This window comes from Mobula birostris, chromosome 7 (assembly GCF_030028105.1).
Source record: "Mobula birostris isolate sMobBir1 chromosome 7, sMobBir1.hap1, whole genome shotgun sequence".
NCBI classification, from domain to species: Eukaryota; Metazoa; Chordata; class Chondrichthyes; order Myliobatiformes; family Myliobatidae; genus Mobula; species Mobula birostris.
This window is the reverse complement of record NC_092376.1, coordinates 30,690,696-30,709,803: the sequence shown is the minus strand read 5'-3', so window position 1 is coordinate 30,709,803 and position 19,108 is coordinate 30,690,696. Positions and strand designations below refer to the sequence as shown.

Below are 19,108 nucleotides of genomic sequence, written 5' to 3'. Positions count from 1 at the left end.
ACCACGCATTTTTAAAATTCATTTCTAAGATGCAGATATCACTGATGAGGCTTTGATTTATTGCCCATCTCTAGCTCTTAACTGAGTCACTTGCTAAACTCTGCACACCATTTAAGATTTTGGCACATTGCCATAAAACTGAAATCAAAAGCTAGTCAAGAATGGACTAAAGGTTTCTTTGTAAGATATTCAAATGGCAGTCCAACAACTTCATGGATAGTTTTAAACTTTCAGATTGAATTTAAATTCTTCAGTAGAACACATACAATTCATTGGTTTCATGGTTCATCACCCAGTAAGATCAAAGAAAAATGATTAAATGCACACAAAACTGACTATCTGGGGCCTTCTCACAAACTTCTGGAAAATACAATTTGATCTAACCCTCTTCGATCCACCTCTGTTACGATACATTTTGCTGCTTCATTTATTCCTGCTACAATGAGCAGTTTCACTTTTACATATTACAAAAACAAAAATTATTCACTCTTGAGCCAAAAAATGTGTTAAATTGGTTAAAAGACATTTTTGATATAAATGATAGAATGACAGAAAATAACTCAAATGTTCTTAAAAAATGCATGTACAGTTCTTTAAACATTTAGTAAAATTGAAAAGAATTTGTGCTGCAAACATGGGGAATTCTGCAGATGCTGGAATTTGTGTTGACTTATTTTGTAGTGTATGGCTGTTAAGTAGGGAAACATTAACCTGCCTTGAAACAGAAAGATACTGTTCTATATGCTTCAACAAGCACATCTACAACAGCTATTTTTTGGGGCTAGGCTTCATCAAATTATAAAAAAAACTAACAAAAAGCTAAATGAAAATTATCCCCAAGCAACTTTAAAAAAAACTCTTGACATAGGTCATCTTAGTCTTGAGAAAGTTTATGTCAGTTAATGTCAAAACTACTCAGTGTGTTTCCCCCACCCCCTTTCCTGTTACTCAAGCCAAAATATTTTCTTAAATTAGAAAGTCAAGTAGTATCAGTTATGGACCGAAGTATGTGGTGGGTCTGAGACTGTAAATTGAGTTTACATTACTAGCCATTCAAGAAGTAGTAGTCTGTAATAATTTAGACTCTGCTGCAGTGAAACCTGGCTGTTTACCTCTTAGAAAATAATCTGCAGTGCTGGAGTAAGTAATGAATACAAGCAAACTGCATTTTATGAATATATGCTAAACTCCAATTTCCATCATGAGACTCGTAGTTGGATTTTCCCTGAAGTACTCTGCCTTATGTATTTACCTATTTATTCACTCATTCAATTCTTTTTGAAGAATCTCAGAGTTGCTGCCAAGTCCAGCATTGCTGTCCCTCCATGCTTCAGAAGGTGGTGTAGAAGTAATTTCTTGAATCTCTGAAGTCTCTCAAGTGAAAGTATACCCAGAGTGGGATTGGACAAGGTATTCCATGATTTAGAAAAACTATTGATGAAGGAAACGTGAAACATTTCCAAGTTAGGATGGCATGCAACTTGCAGGACAATATGATGTCCCATGATCCCAAATCCAATGCTTTCTTGGTTATAAAGGTGCCACTGGAGTAACCACCTCCTGTGTGAGGTTTGACTGCAATCATTGTTTCCCTCTTGATAGCCACTGGTCTTCAGTTTTACCAGAGCTTCTTGGTGACACTTGTGTTAAATAACATGGACTCAGAACAAACTTGAGTACTGACCTGACATCAAGGGCAGATACTCTACCTCTCACGTGAAATTCAGATCTTTGACCCAATCGTGGGCATCACAGTGCTGCTCCTAGTATGCCCTTCTGAACTCCTCAATGAACAAGGCCTGATATTCTACTGTTGTTAACAAGTAGGGTAAGATACATGGCAACATGTGAGGTTGCATTTCTGCTGCTGCTAATAACGGTCCATTGAGATTCATAAACTCAGTTCAAGTTCTCAAATCTGTTCCAAGTTCAAACCCTAGTGCCATATGGGACTTTATTCCAACAAAGACTTTTGTGGTGGTTATTTCTACTAATGTTATGATGGTTAGATGTATCCATCATGGTAAGGGTGAAATCGAGTAGGTTTATTCTTTAAGTTGGTTCATTCACCATCAGTCTAGAGGCTATGCCCTTCAGGTCTTGACCACCTCAGTCATAGTTGGCATTACCAATGACTGATTTCTCCCACTCAGATTAAATATTGTGCCCCGCCACTTTTTCCAACTATATTCCAAATTGAGACAACACCATTTTATAAACTAAGAGAAAGGTATGAAGGGACTTTTCCTAACCAATCTCTCCCCATAACCAAAGTCCTCCAATCTAACTTATAATTCCCTTCAATAATACTAGCTTTTGATTCCAGATTTATGAATTATTTGAATTTAAACTCTCCAGCTGCCTTAGTGTAATTCAAACGTATGTATCTGGATGAACTCTGTAGATTTGTGGTCCATAGGCCTACATTGTCTTATTTTGTAAATGTAGCATGTCTAAGATCTGACATAAGATAAATCTATTACATTGAATATAATGTGATCTGACTGGAGCTTTCTTCTGGGTTAGTCTATCTTTTTCATCCTCTCCATTTGCAACATTGTGGTAACACTGTTTTAAAGCAACCTAACAACTAATCTTTTGCACTAACCACGGGCATTTCCTCTTGCTAGAGACAGTTTGTCACATCTGAGGTATACAAGGCCTTAGATGTATCCTAAGGAAAAAAAGTGCACAATTCTGAAAGGAAGTACTGTACTTACTCAGTTACCAATAAAGTGAGGCCCAATCACTCACACTTCAAGCACAGCTCTCAGCCAGTGACCTATTAATACAGGATAAAAGACAAAGTGAAGATATATTTTGATACACAAGTTTAAAAAAAGCTCATTTTTGTTTTAAAATAATTTTAAATGCCTTTAACTCAATATATTTCAATGTAACTGGAATTTTCTTGCAAACAGGAAGTATCGTGGATAAAATTATAAAACTGTTTAAATAATCAATGATTTCTTAAGTATTGTAGATTAATGGCCACTGTTGAAAATTCTGATTCACACTAGTGAACTCAATATCTTCAAGATAAAACCAGTAACACCATCAGCTCCTACTGAAAAAAAGAAACAGGAAAGGAATGGAAAAACGTAACAGCTAATTGCAATTTGATTTTCAGAAAGGTCTCTTTTTACAACAAGATTAGTGGAACTTTCATGGGATAAATTGGTTTAGAGAAATTCCAGATTCCATTGTCCACAAAACATGAGAGGAAAAATTACATCAAGGTCTAAAAATAATAAAACTTTCTGATAGAAAAGTCTGTTAATTCAGTCCTTTAAATTTCAGAAGTTCTGCTTTGAACTATTTTTCAATCTTGTGCTGCTCTCTGAGAGTGAGAAGGACGATATCTGACACATAGAGAAAGAGAGCGGTGAGAAGGAGACCAGTAGGGTAATAGCTGCACCAAGGAATGATGGTAGCCAGGAGCCAGGTGGAGGAGGACAAGGACAGTGGAAGGACACATGGTTGTTGTAACAAGTCTTCCACCCATCATCAACCTATCCCCACCAACCCTCCTCCACCCAGCTACCTTCCCCCTCATCTGGTCTTCCCTATCACCTGCTAGGTTGATTTCCTACCTCTCCCCCTACCTCTTATCCTGGCTTCTGGGTCCTTTTCTTTTCAATTCCGATGAAGGTTCTCAGCACAAAATTAGTCCCCTCCATAAATATCCTGGTTTTGCATTTTAATACACAGTAAATTTGGATGGCTTCGACACTTACTATTTCATACTATATAGTTCTATTATTTATATTCCATTGCCTAAAATATTTGATTGTAATTATGTTTCTTTACACTAATATTAATCATGCAATAGGGTTTTGATTCTCCAGTTATTAAATTAAACTGACCTACATATGCAGATTTTAAATAATTACAGACTAAAAATGAATGTTGCAAAATTAGCAGGCAAAAACATTGCAATTTTATGGAATCCGTCACTGTTATTTAGCCATAGGTGCTCAGCATTCAGTCAAAAATACTGCCATTCATATTCAGATTGAATCAAATAAACTTTAGCTCAACAGAAAGTAATCTCATCTCCAAGATTTATCTTTAGACTGCAAACACATCTTCATGTTAAATGCAACACCACAGTTATAAATATAAATATAATTTAATCTGTTTTTGCCAAACATAGTTTGCCATATACACTAACACCACAGCAACAAATGCAGGCCAAAGGACGTGAAGAATAGCTAATCCACTGATCTTTACCCATTATCTCTACCATTTTAAAAAATTATACAAGGAGTATGATGGATGGGCCAAGTCCAAAATACTGACACAATTCCACCATGGCACTGAATTCAAATCTGCCCTCCCCAATACCTTTTATTACCAGCATACAGTACTAATCTACAACATATACAATCACATCACTCCTGCCCTCACTGGCTTCTCCTCTATTTCCTGCACATCTAACCTCACCCCATCCTTCCATCGTCATAACAGGGATAGGATTCTCCTTGTCTTTACCTACAATCACCACCCCCCAATACTCCATATTCATACACATCATTCTACATAACTTCCATCTCAAATGGGATACTACCACCAGGCACATCATTTCCTTCCCCCTTTTCCTCTTTCTGTAGGAATCACTCTCTGTGATCCCCTTGTCCATTTGTCCCTCTCCATTGGTCTCTCTCCTGGCACTTATTCCTGTAAGCATGATAAGTGCTACACCTGCCCCTACACCACCTCCCTCACCACCATTCAAGACCAAAAACAGTCCTTTTCAGGTTAGACAACAATTCAACTGCAAGTCAGTCAGTGTCATCTATTGTATCCAGTGCTCCTGGTGTGGCCTCCTCTACATTAGTGAGATCCGATACAGATTGAGGCAGTTGCTCTGTCAAGCACCTTCACTCTGTCTGCCACAAAAGGTAGAATGTCCTAGTGGCTACCTATTTAAATTCAATTTCCCAGTCCCATATACTGCCCATGCCCTCCTCTACTGCATGATGAGGCCAAACTCCAGTTGGAGGAGCAACACCTCATATTCCATCTGGGTAGCCTCCAACCTAAGAGCAAAAACGTTGATTTTTCTAACTTGTGGTGTTTTCACACAACCTCACTCTTCTCACTTTTTCCATTCCCATTTTGGTTACCCTCTCACCGCTTTTCTTACCCTCACCTGCCAAACACTTCCCCCAGTTCCCCTCCCCTCCTCTTTTTTCCATGGTTCATTGTCATCTATTACATTCCTTCTTCTTTAGTCCTTTACTTTAGCCCACCTATCCTCTTCCAGCTTAATTCAGCCCCTCTCCCTCACCTACCCAACTTCACCCTCACCTAGTTTCACCTATCACTACCAGTTTGTACTCCTTCCCCTCCCCCCACTCCCTTACTCTGAATTCTACCCCCTTTGTTTCCGGCCCTGTTGAAGAGTTTCAGCTTGGAAGATTGACTGTTTATCCTCTTTCACAGATCCTGCCTGCCTTGCTGAGCTCCCCCAGCCTTATGTACATTTTGCATAACATATAAAAGAAGCATCTTTTCAAATTTACTAAAACATCCCCTCCAGTGCCTAACAATCTATTATACATATTTAAAAGGACATCAATATCACATGAATATCACAGATAGTACTTAGTTTGTAGGATTGTCCACTCTTTCCACCAAATCCACACCCTGTGCCCCCAGACGCATGCCGTCAAGTTCTCATCTCCTTTTCTGCTTTGCATGGTCATTGTTTTAGAAATCAGTAGAGATACTGCATTTCTTCAGGGAAGCTTTGAGTACATGACCTTTTTCCCCCTTTGAGCACAAGCAAATATTAAACTAACACTATAACACATCCTTCAAGGTGCAAATTAGGCAGTGAATTTTAAGTCCTTGCATTCGAGCATTTGCCATCAGTACCCAAAAATAACACAAATAATCGAGATTTAATTTCAATTGCAAGTACAACATGTATAATACCAGTTATTAAATATGAACTCAAGGGGAATATGAGAAGAGATATGATAGAGATATACAAAATTACGTGGGGTATAGATAGGGTAATTGCAAGCAGACTTTTTCCACTGAGGTTGGGTGGGACTACAACCAGAGGTCCTGGCTTAAGGGTGAAAAAGAGAAGTTTAAGGGACACATGAGGGGAAACTTCTTCACTTTGAGGGTCATCAGAATGTGGAATGAGCTGCCAACACAAGTGGTTCATGCGAGCTCGATTTCAATATTTAAGAGAAATTTACTTAGGTACATGGGTAATAGAGATATAGAAAGCTATGGTCCATGTGCAAGTCATTGGGAGTAGGCTGTTTAAGTGGTTTTGGCACGGATTAGATAGGCCAATGGGCCTATTTTTGTGTTGTACTTCTCTACGACTATAGAACATAGAATACTACAGCACATTACAGGCCCTTCGGCTCACAATGTTGTGCCGACCCTCAAACCCTACCTCCCATATAACCATCCGCCTTAAATTCCTCCATATACCTGTCTAGTAGTCTCTTAAACTTCACTAGTGTATCTGCCTCCACCACTGACTCAGGCAGTGCATTCCACGCACCAACCACTCTCTGAGTAAAAAACCTTCCTCTAATATCCCTCTTGAACTTCGCACCCCTTACCTTAAAGCCATGTCCTCTTGTATTGAGCAGTGGTGCCCTGGGGAAGAGGCGCTGGCTATCCACTCTATCTATTCCTCTTATTATTTTTGCATCAGTCTTCACTGAGGAAGACATCAGCAGTATACCGGACACTCAAGGGTGACAGGGAAGAGAAGTGTGCGCAGTCACAATTACAACAGAGAAGGTACTCAGGAAGCTGAATAGTCTAAAGGTAGATAAATCTCCTGGACCAGATGGAATGCACCCGCGTGTTCTGAACGAAGTAGCTGTGGAGATTGCGGAGGCATTAGCAATGATCTTTCAAAAGTCGATAGATCCTGGCATGGTTCCGGAGAACTGGAAGATTGCAAATGTCACTCCGCCATTTAAGAAGGGAGCAAGGAAGCAAAAAGGAAATTATAGACCTGTTAGCTTGACATCGGTGGTTGGGAAGTTGTTGGAGTCGATTGTCAAGGATGAGGTTACAGAGTACCTGGAGGCATATGACAAGATAGGCAGAACTCAGCATGGAAAATCCTGCCTGACAAACCTATTACAATTTTTTGAGGAAATTACCAGTAGGCTAGACAAGGGAGATGCAGTGGATGTTGTATATTTGGATTTTCAGAAGGCCTTTGACAAGGTGCCACACATAAGGCTACTTAACAAGATAAGAGCCCATGGAATTACGGGAAAGTTACATACGTGGATAGAGCGTTGGCTGATTGGCAGGAAACAGAGAGTGGGAATAAAGGGATCCTATTCTGGTTGGCTGCCAGTTACCAGTGGTGTTCCACAGGGGTCCGTGCTGGGGCTGCTTCTTTTTACATTGTACATCAACGATTTGGATTATGGAATAGATGGCTTTGTGGCTAAGTTTGCTGACGATACGAAGATAGGTGGAGGGGCCGGTAGTGCTGAGGAAACGGAGAGTCCACAGAGGGACTTGGATAGATTGGAAGAATGGGCAGAGAAGTGGCAAATGAAGTACAATGTTGCAAAGTGTATGGTTATGCACTTTGGCAGAAAAAATAAACAGGCAGACTATTATTTAAATAGGGAAAGAATTCAAAGTTCTGAGATGCAACAGGACTTGGGAGTCCTCATACAGAATACCCTTAAAGTTAACCTCCAGGCTGAGTCAGTAGTAAAGAAGGCAAATGCAATGTTGGCATTCATTTCTAGAGGAATAGAGTATAGGAGCAGGGATGTGATGTTGAGGCTCGATAAGGTGCTGGTGAGACCTCGCAGTACTGTGGGCATTTTGGTCTCCTTATTTAAGAAAGGATGTGCTGACGTTGGAGAGGGTACAGAGAAGATTCACTAGAATGATTCCGGGAATGGGAGGGTTAACATATGAGGAACGTTTGTCCACTCTTGGACTGTATTCCTTGGAGTTTAGAAGAATGAGGGGAGACCTCATAGAAACATTTCGAATCTTGAAAGGCATGGACAGAGTGGATGTGGCAAAGTTGTTTCCCATGATGGGGGAGTCTAGTACGAGAGGGCATGACTTAAGGATTGAAGGGCGCCCATTCATAACAGAAATGCGAAGAAATTTTTTACTCGGAGGGTGGTGAATCTATGGAATTTGTTGCTACGGGCAGCAGTGGAGGCCAAGTCATTGGGTGTATTTAAGGCAGAGATTGATAGGTATCTGAGTAGCCAGGGCATCAAAGGTTATGGTGAGAAGGCGGGGGAGTGGGACTAAATGGGAGAATGGATCAGCTCATGATAAAATGGTGGAACAGACTCCATGGGCCGAATGCCCAACTTCCCCTCCTTTGTCTTGTGGTCTTATTATCTTGTACACCTCTATCATGTCTCCTCTTATCCTCCTTCACTCTAAAGAGTAAAGCCCTAGCTCCCTTAATCTCTGATCATAATGCATACTCTCCAAACCAGGCAGCATCCTGGTAAATCTCCTCTGTACCCTTTCCAATGCTTCCACATCCTTCTTATAATGAGTCGACCAGAACTGGATACAGTACTCCAAGTGTGGCCTAACCAGAGTTTTATAGAGCTGCATCATTACATTGCGACTCTTAAACTCTATCCCTCGACTTATGAAAATTAACACCCCATAAGCTTTCTTAACTACCCTGTCTACCTGCGAGGCAACTTTCAGGGATCTGCGGACATGTACCCCCAGACCCCTCTGCTCCTCCACACCACCAAGTATGCTGCCATTTACTTTGTACTCTGCCTTGGAGTTTGTCCTTCCAAAGTGTACTACCTCACACCTCCGGGCTGAACTCCATCTGCCACTTCTCAACCTACTTCTGCATCCTATCAATGTCTCTCTGCAATCTTCGACAATCCTCTACACTATCTACAACACCACCAGCCTTTGTGTCGTCTGCAAACTTGCCAACCCACCCTTCTACCCCCACATCCAGGTCATTAATAAAAATCACGAAAAGTAGAGGTCCCAGAACAGATCCTTGTGGGACACCACTAGTCACAATCCTCCAATCTGAATGTACTCCCCCCACCACCACCCTCTGCCTTCTGCAGGCAAGCCAATTCTGAATCCACCTGGCCAAACTTCCCTGGATCCCATGCCTTCTAACTTTCTGAATAAGCCTACCGTGTGGAACCTTGTCAAATGCCTTACTAAAATCCATATAGATCACATCCACTGCACTACCGTTATCCATATGTCTGGTCACCTCCTCAAAGAACTCTATCAGGCTTGTTAGACATGATCTGCCCTTCACAAAGCCATGCTGACTGTCCCTGATCAGACCATGATTCTCTAAATGCCGATAGATCCTATCTCTAAGAATCTTTTACAACAGCTTTCCCACTACAGACGTAAGGCTCACTGGTCTATAATTACCTGGACTATCCCTACTACCTTTTTTGAACAAGGGGACAACATTCGCCTCCCTCCAATCGAGGACATAAAGATCCTAGCCAGAGGCTCAGCAATCTCTTCCCTCGCCTCATGGAGCAGCCTGGGGAATATTTCGTCAGGCCCCAGGGACTTATCCGTCCTAATGTATTTTAACAACTCCAACACCTCCTCTCCCTTAATATCAATATGCTCCAGAACATCAACCTCACTCGTATTGTTCTCACCATCATCAAGTTCCCTCTCATTGGTAAATACCGAAGAGAAGTATTCATTGAGGACCTCACTCACTTCCACAGCCTCCAGGCACATCTTCCCACCTTTATCTCTAATCAGTCCTACCTTCACTCCTGTCATCCTTTTTTTCTTCACATAATTGAAGAATACCTTGGGGTTTTCCGTTACCCTAATTGCCACGGCCTTCTCATGCCCTCTTCTTGCTCTTCTCAGCCCCTTCTTAAGCTCCTTTCTTGCTTCCCTATATTCCTCAATAGACCCATCTGATCCTTGCTTCCTAAACCTCATGTATGCTGCCTTCTTCCACCTGACTAGATTTTCCACCTCACTTGTCACCCATGGTTCCTTCACCCTACCATTCTTTATCTTCCTCACCGGGACAAATTTATCCCTGACATCCTGCAAGAGATCTCTAACATCGACCACATGTCCATAGTACATTTCCCTGCAAAAACATCATCCCAATTCACACCCGCAAGCTCTAGCCTTATAGCCTCATAATTTGCCCTTCCCCAATTAAAAATTTTCCTGTCCTCTCTGACTCTATCCTTTTCCATGATAATGCTGAAGGCCAGGGAGCAGTGGTCACTGTCCCCCAGATGCTCACCCACTGAGAGATCTGTGACCTGACCCGGTTCATTACCTAGTACTAGATCTAGTATGGCATTCCCCCTAGTCGGCCTGTCCACATACTGTGACAGGAATCCGTCCTGGACACACTTAACAAACTCTGCACCTTCTAAACCCTTGGAACTAATCAGGTGCCAATCAATATTAGGGAAGTTAAAGTCACCCATGATAACACTGCTCCCTTCCTGTTCCTAACTTCCACCCATACTGACTCAAAAGAGGATCCTGCTACATTACCACCCTTTCTGTAGCTGTAATAGTATCCCTGACCAGTAATGCCACCCCTCCTCCCCTTTTTCCCCCTCTCTATCCCTTTTTAAGCACTGAAATCCAGGAATATTGAAAATCCATTCCTGCCCTGGTGCCAGCCAAGTCTCTGTAACGGCCACTACATCATAATTCCATGTATGTATCTAAGCTCTCAGTTCATCACCTTTGTTCCTGATGCTTCTTGCATTGAGGTACACACACTTCTGCCTTACTACCTTTACACCGTTTATTCTGCTTCTCTTTCCTCAAAGCATCTCTATATGTTAGATCTGGCTTTACTCCATGCACTTCTTCCACTGCTCTATCGCTCCGGGTCCCATCCCCCTTGCAAATTAGTTTAAACCCTCCCAAACCATCCTAGCAAACCTACCTGCAAGGATATTGCCCCCCCTCGGGTTCAGGTGCAATCCATCCAATGACTAAGGATATTTCTATTCATGTAAAATTATAGATGGTGATAGGCGTTTCTGAGATCTTTGAATCTGAGACATGCATTTGCTTAAATATTTTAGGGTTAATATTAAGTAATGCTCTCTATGGAAGAAAAATCAGAAAGTGTTCTTTTCTACTTCCATTTTGTTTCATTTGTAAGCATATCTTTATGGCCCAATACAGTATAGATCACACGCTCCCTTTTTCTGAGTACTTGTTCAGATTATTCCACAATATTTACATTTCAGCACTTTTAATTTTAATGTCATAACTCTTGTAAAGTGCAGTTAATGGGATCTATTATATTCTTTCACCGCCCCCCCCCCCCAAAACACTAAATCATATTGGCTTTCACATGTGCTGATAAACCCACTGGCAACCTACCAGCCATTTTCCATTATCAGTTTTAACAGTGACTGTTGCAGACCATTAATTCCAAAGGAAAAATACAAGCAAGCCAATTTTATCTTCAGCAGATGTAAGTGGAAAAACACAACACACTATAAGAATTACTGGATAGCAATCAGGGAGCGTAAGCATGGCTGATTTCTTCTCTCCCTCGTCAACGATAGCAAAGCCAACTGTTTCATCAGTTGAGTCCAGTAACACAGCAAAGAACAGGAAACTAATCCAGCAAGTGCCTTGTCATTATAAACTGATAATGCTTTCACTCAAAAGGAATTCCCTCACATTGGTTTGTTGCCTTCTTCATTGAGAATTACAGAGATCTATTTACCAAATGTAAGTTTATTTTTAATAAGCATTGTTCAAGCTAGTTGTGCAACCCCCCACCTCTTTCTTCCTTTTTCCCCCACTACCCATTTTACTCTATTCAAGGCTAATTGCTAAATTGGCATGTTCTTTAACATTGCTCAAAATGTCACCTGTTGTAGAAGTCTATTAAGCTAGCATTTGCAGTACTATTTGAGAGCTTGAATCCTTTTTTTTGAGAAAGATGGTTTCACTCACTTCACAGCTGTATCTAAATACCCACTATTATTTGCGGGCAGTTTTGTGAACGGTAATTGGTATGCCCTGAAATCTCGGTATTTCGCATTCATTGCAACAATGCTTTAATATTTGATGCCAGTGTTTGCCCCAAGGAATCCCCCTACAATTGAGGGAGGTTTATTTGTGGACACTATTGATGAAAGAAGCCAAGACACCATAGCATATTTACTACATTTCAATTGCAGAACTAAGAAATCCTGTTGCAAATAACATGAAATAACAACCTGCCATCTGCCATTAGCAGAACAACTTCTGCCAAATTGGTTCCTACTTTTATCAGGAAAGACCACATATGCAATCATTTAATCAGCAAGTCACAATCTATGCAATATTTGCAACTTTATTACTCATTTCTAAATCAAACTATATTTTAACAAGATGTGGCCACGTCATTATGCATATAACTATGGCAGTCATTTAAAGAAACATTCATAAACAACCTATTTCATTCTAAATCAAATTGCACGCAGTGGTTCAGTTTTATTATGTTAGTGAGTATATTTAAATGTGCATGATATTTGATCATCTTAATCAGCTACAAATCTAGTGTAACTTTGAAACAAGAATATCAAATGAAAAATCTCCACCCAAGTTCAATAATGATTTAAATGAATGAAGCAGTTGCTTAGTCATGTTACAAGTCCTTGTTAACAGATATGATGTGTTCCAGGTTCTTCCAACAGAAGGCAGATAGGAAAAGAAAGCCTTTTAGCAACTTTATTAATCCAAGGCAGAAAATGAGTAAAATTTATTCTCAAATGAACACAAAAAAATGATTCCTACTAACTTGCCACAACAGTTACTAATACATTAAAAACCATTACAGGGTTTTGTATTAGTGGAATGTTTAATCTTAAGCTTTATTTTGAATGCAATGGCCTTGCTTCAATTTTTTTTACTCTTCAAAATTTCTTAAAAAACTTTAAAGCTGTTATAATGACATCAAAAGTCCTTTAATATTTTTAAAACCAACATATTTATTATTATTATGGTAATTAAAATGATGCTTAGGATGCAGTTAAATGCCACACTAGGCTTCTAAAGTATATTTTAAATACTTGTGCAAAGCAGCAGAGATGACTGGCATTTACAAAATTTTATATCCTTTACCAGAGAACCTTAGAAGAAGAATTATTAAAAGCCTTTCTAAAGACCTGAGTGTTCATCAGTCGAAGGGAAATTGTCTACAAACGGAGGAAACTCTGTACTGTTGCTACTCTCCCTAGGAGTGGGCACCCTGCAAAGATCACACCAAGAGCACAACATGCAGTGCCGAAGGAGGTGAAAAAGAACCCAAGGGCAACAGCAAAAGACCCGCAGAAATCTCACAAACTTGTTAAAATCTCTGTTTGTATATCCACTATAAGAAAAACACTGAACAAGAATGGTATTCACAGAAGGACACCACGATGGAAACTACTACTCTCCAAAAGAAAATTGCTGCATGCCTCAAGTTTGCAAAAGACCGCCTAGATGTTATACAATGCTTCTGCAACAATGTTCCTTAACAAAAATTGAACTTTTTGGCAGAAATGCACATTGTTATGTTTGGAGAAAAAAGGTACTGCACACCAACACCAAAACCTCGTCCCAACTGTGAAGCATGGTGGAAGGAGCATCACTTGGGGCTGCTTTGCTGCCTCAGGGCGTGGACAGCTTGTAATTACTGAGGGGACAATTAATTCACAATCGTATCAAGACATTTTACAAGAAAATATCAGGGTAGCAGTCTGTCACCTGAAGCTTAATACAAGTTGGATAATGCAACAAGACAATAATCCGAAAAGCAAGAGTAAATCAACAACAGAATGGATTGAAAGGAAGTAAATTCATGTTTTGGAATGGCTGAATCAAAGTCCTTATCTTAATCCTATAGAAATTATAGAAGGATCTGAAGCAAGCAGTTCATGCAAGGAAGCACACCAACGTCCCAGAGCTGAAGCAGTTTTGTAAGGAGGAATGGCCTAAAAATCTTCCAAGCCGATGTGCAGGACTGGTCAACAGTTACCAGAAACATTTGGTTCAATTATTGCTGTACAATAGCATCACACCAGTTACTGAAAGCAAAGTTTGCATACCTTTTCAAACAAATATGTGTAATATAAGATCACTTTTCTCAATAAATAAACAATATGTTTTTGTGCTATTTATTTAACTGGGTTCTCTTTACCTAGCTTGAGGACTTATGTGAAGATCTGATCACATTTTATGTCACATTTATGCAGAAATAGAGAAAATCTACAGGGTTCACACACTTTTTAGCATCACTGTACATATTCCTGTGCTTTTCTTTGAAAGTTAAGAGGAAGTTTGTTTTCCCCACATTATGAGAGTTGAGCAGAGAATGGTTAAGAGATTATATATGCACTAAGTATATTATTTGAGAAGATCCATGCTGATTATTACTTCCTATACCTGAAATAGTCACAAGAAACAGCCATTTCTCAAAAAAAAAGGCATTATAATTGCATGAATTAGACTTCTCACAAATGTCAGCTATGAGATTCAATGTTGGTCAAAAAAACAATATATAATAATGACGTCAGGAACACCGTGCCTGGAGAGGAAGAGATCCAGCTATGAATCTGTGCCCTTTTCAGCTGCCCTTCTGCCCCACTTCAAGCTGTGCTCCAAAGGAAACAAGCAATCTGTCGTACTGTTTCAAGCTTTTGGAAAAGTAAGCCTCCACCTTTTTAAATTCTGTGGAGCCATGCAATATTTCAAAATATTTACTAGAAACAATTGTTTCTATCACTTACACCTACCCACGTTTAACCATCCCAAAACAAATACGACCTTTAATACATTTTCACTCTGCAATTGTTTTGTTTATATTTAGCTTGTTCTGACAAAGTTATTAACTTCATACTGAAATTTAAGCATAAAATCCTCAGGTTAATGAAACATCAGTGGGAAAACTTGCACATTCAGGTGCTCAGACACTGAAGCAGATCTCCAGTTAGAGGGTGAGAAGCTTGCAATTTCCCTTCACCTTTCACACATTTCAACAAGCACACCATGTTTCCATGTAAGCGAATAAATGATCTGCAGATACAACAAACCTCTAAGAAGAAAATTACCAAATTAGTCCCGTAAAATAATAAAATTTCGATTGAGATATGAAAATGTGAAAAAAAGAAAGTATTAGCTCATGTTTGCAATTAACAAAAGACCACGCTGTAATAATTTATAAGCAACAACATACTGAATTGGGTTGCTTTGTATTTGTAAATTTGTGAACCTGTGTACTCACCACAGATAGTCTTTAAAGGGTGAAGTGCAGGCCCTTCTACTTACTGAGGGAGTCCAATCATTGATGTTTACATCCCCCCCCCCCCCCCCCCCCCCGTGCTAGTGCTGGGAACATGCTGCAGAAGCATGGCACCATCTGCAACCTGAAGACACTTGCCCCGATGGTGTCTTCATTGTTGCTGGTGACTTCAATCAGGCCAATTTAAAAATAGTCCCACCGAAGTTGGAGCATATTCAGGGAGGCAGCTACCTACAATCATCACGTCAACCTTGATGAATATGCAGGATTGGTGACATAGGAAAGTGCACTGAGGAGGTTACCTTGATTAAACACTACACTGCCAGGCAAACCAGAAACCACGGCTGACTGCAGAGGATCCGGATGCTACCTTTAGATCAGGGAACAGGACTCTAAAGTGTGCAAGAGCCATGCTCTCCAATACCACCAGGAAGGCAAAGCAGGAGTACCCACAGAAAATTCACAGACACGTTGTAACACCAGGGATACACGGCACATATGGCAAGGTATACAAACCATAACCGATTACAAGTCCACCCTACACACCAATGATAGCAACTTCTGAGGAATAGGCACCCTGTCTGGTTACCTGTTCCTAGAAAGGGTAAACACACGTAAAGCTGCAGGGCCAGACAACATACCTGGTCAAGTGCTGAGGGACTGTGTGATCCAGTTAATAGAGGTCTTAACAGACATCTTCACTATCTCTCTAAAACAGTCCCTGCAGGCTTCAGTACTATCATTCTGGTGCCCAAGAGAACAACAGTAACTGGCCTAAACGATTACCACCTATTGGCATTGACTTCAACAACCATCAAGTCCTTTGAGTGGCTGGTAATGGAACATAAAAAAAATCCCATCTTCCAGCTACATTGGATGCCTTCCAGTTTGCCTACTGCTCAGATCAGTTAACCAATGATGCCCTAGCCTCCGTCCTCCACTCTGTCCTGTACCACTTAAAAAACAATGCCTCATACACTAGCATGTTGTTCGACGACTTCAGTTCGGCATTTAACACTACCATCCCTGGGAGGCTGGTGGATAAATAGTCATCGTTGGAACTCAACACCCATCTCTGTAACTGAATTTTGGATTTCTTGATGGAAAGACCCCAGTAGGTTCGACTTGGCAACAACATCTCAAGCTCCATCACACTGAGCACTGGTGTGCTCCCTCCGCCCACCCCCCACAGGGCCTTGTGATCAGACTCAAATTCACTGCCAGATTCAGCTCAAACCCCATCGTTCACTTATAATATTACTATGCTTTTCCTCATCAGCAACACTGATGAGACAGGATACAAGAGGAGATAGAGAGAATGATCAAATAGTGTGAGAACAATAATCTGAATCTCAACATACACAAGACATGAATGTGGACTTCAGGAAGGCACAGGTCCACACTCTATTGTACATGAGTGACTCTGCTGTGGAGCGAGTGAAGAGCACAAAGTTCCTTTGTGTGCACATAAAGGATGATCTAACCTGGATCCACAACACTTCCTCACTAGCCACGAAGGTACCACAGTGTCTACACTTTCTGAGGAGATTAAGGCAAGGCTTTCTGTCCCCATTCTAACAACTTTCTATAGGAGCAACATTGAGAACATCCAGTCCAGCATTGTGTGGTATGAAAGCTGTAAGACATCAGACTACAAGGCCCTACATTGAATAATAAAAACTGCTGAGAGGATCACTGGGGTCTCCCCCCCTCAATTTATGATATTTACCAGCAGCATGTAGACAAGGGGCCTAAAGCATTGTTATGGATCCCTACCACCCATTCCACGATCTACTTTGACCCACTACCATCAGGAAGCGGGTATAGGAGCATCAGAATTAGGGCTGCCAGACTGGGTAACATCTTCTTCCCTCAGTTTGTGAGACTAATGAATACTCTGCCACCATTGAGGTCATGTCTCTAGGATAACAAGCTGTTTACTGTACTATTTACCTGTGCTGCACACTCATGCATTTTTGAATTATATTTTATTAACTTAAATATTTTGGTTTATGTACTGTGTGTGATACATGTTTTGTGGGTGCACTGTGGTCTAAGAAAACGTTGTTTCATTTGTTGTATACAAGTACAGTTAGATGACAATAAATTTGAACTTGAAATAAATCGTAAATTCAGTTCTGTTTTTATCTAAAATTGGTTTGAGAAGGGCATCCAGTAATGATTAAATACCTGGGAGCTTACTCTTCCTGTTTGCAGATACAACAGAGTTAGGATGAAAAGTAGATAATGTCAAGAATGATTATCATTTCACAACTAGGTTTGATACATGATATGTCATAGTGAGAGAAAGATGACACTACTTTAAAGGGCTACTTTAAGTAAATGTAAATTATTGCTAATGTTCCAGCTGACCAAGTATTTAGATTGCTGACAAACCAATTTAAGGATTTATATTGCAATGGAATTGTACTGTTTTGAGCAAAAATTAACTTAAAACTTATTGCCAGTTTTGATCACTATTTGGAAAAAGACAGAGGCACTTGAACATTTCAAATACCAGTTTCCAGAATGGAAATGCAGTTAAATCAACTAACGACTGTCGTTAGACTGTTGTCCTGATGAAGGGTCTCCGCCCGAAACGTCGACTGTACCTCTTCCTATAGATGCTGCCTGGCCTGCTGCGTTCACCAGCATTTTTTGCGTGTGTTGCTTGAATTTCCAACATCTGCAGATTTCCTCATGTTAACGACTGTTGTCTCTGGAGTAAAATGGTGCAAATTTTCCAAATCATGGTGTATTTTTCACCCAACATATCTCTCTCAATGCCAACTACAGACAGAAAGAATAGGTCTTACAATCTCCTGAGCCAGCTAATACACTCAAGTAGATCACTGATGTCACTTCTTGGGTTCGCTGACCCGCCAGATCTTCAAATTCAAGAGTTTCAAGGTGAATCTCCAATTCACATGTACTTCTTCCAATTTAGTGTATTCTGTTCAATGCTCCAAATTGGTCTTCTGTAACTTGGAGAAACCAAATTTAGATTGTATGCCTGCTTTGTAAAACACCTCTATTCAGTATGCAATACCATCATTCCAAATAAACTGATTCCTAAGCTCCGGAACCTGGGCCTTAGCACTCAGATCTGCAGCTGGGTCTTCAACTTCCTCATAGACAGGACCCAGGCTGTAAAAATAGGGGACAAGCTCTCCTCTACAATCACTCTGAGCACCTGTGCCTCACAAGGCTGTGTACTCAGCCCCCTGCTGTACTCACTGTACATCCATGATTGTGTAGCCAAGTTTCCATCGAACTCAATATACAAGTTTGCTGATGACACCACAATTGTAGGCCGTATCTTGGGTAATGATGAGTTTGAGTACAGAGAGGAAATTAAGAACCTGGTGGCATGGTGCGAAGACAATAACCTATCCCTCAAAATCAGCAAGACAAAGGAATTGGTTGTTGACTTCAGAAGGAGTAGCGGACCGCACGACCCCATTTACATCGGTGGTGTGCAAGTGGAACAGGTCAAAAGTCTTAAAGTTCCTCGGGGTCAATATCACAAATGACCTGACTTGGTCCTACCAAGTAGACTCCACTGCCAAGAAGGCCCACCAACGCTTTTACTTCCTGAGAAGGCTAAAGAAATTTGGCCTGTCCCCTAAAACCCTCACTAATTTTTATAGATGCACCGTAGAAAGCATTCTACTAGGGCGCATCACAACCTGGTATGGAAGTTGTACTGTCCAAGACCGGAAGAAGCTGCAGAAGATCGTGAACAGCGCAGCACATCACACAAACCAATCTTCCGTCCTTGGACTCACTTTACACAACACGCAGTGCTGCCAGGATAATCAAGGA

At 40.6% G+C, this 19,108-nt stretch overlaps 1 protein-coding gene across 1 annotated transcript in view; it reads right to left on the bottom strand.

The window, feature by feature from the left end:
• Positions 1-19,108, bottom strand: part of LOC140200085 (F-box-like/WD repeat-containing protein TBL1X) — a 385,438-nt gene that overhangs the window by 254,016 nt on the left and 112,314 nt on the right. Inside the window, exon 2 of the mRNA XM_072262830.1 lies at positions 2,721-2,782. The gene's annotated coding sequence lies outside the window, so the exon portion shown is untranslated. The remainder of the gene's footprint in view (positions 1-2,720; positions 2,783-19,108) is intronic.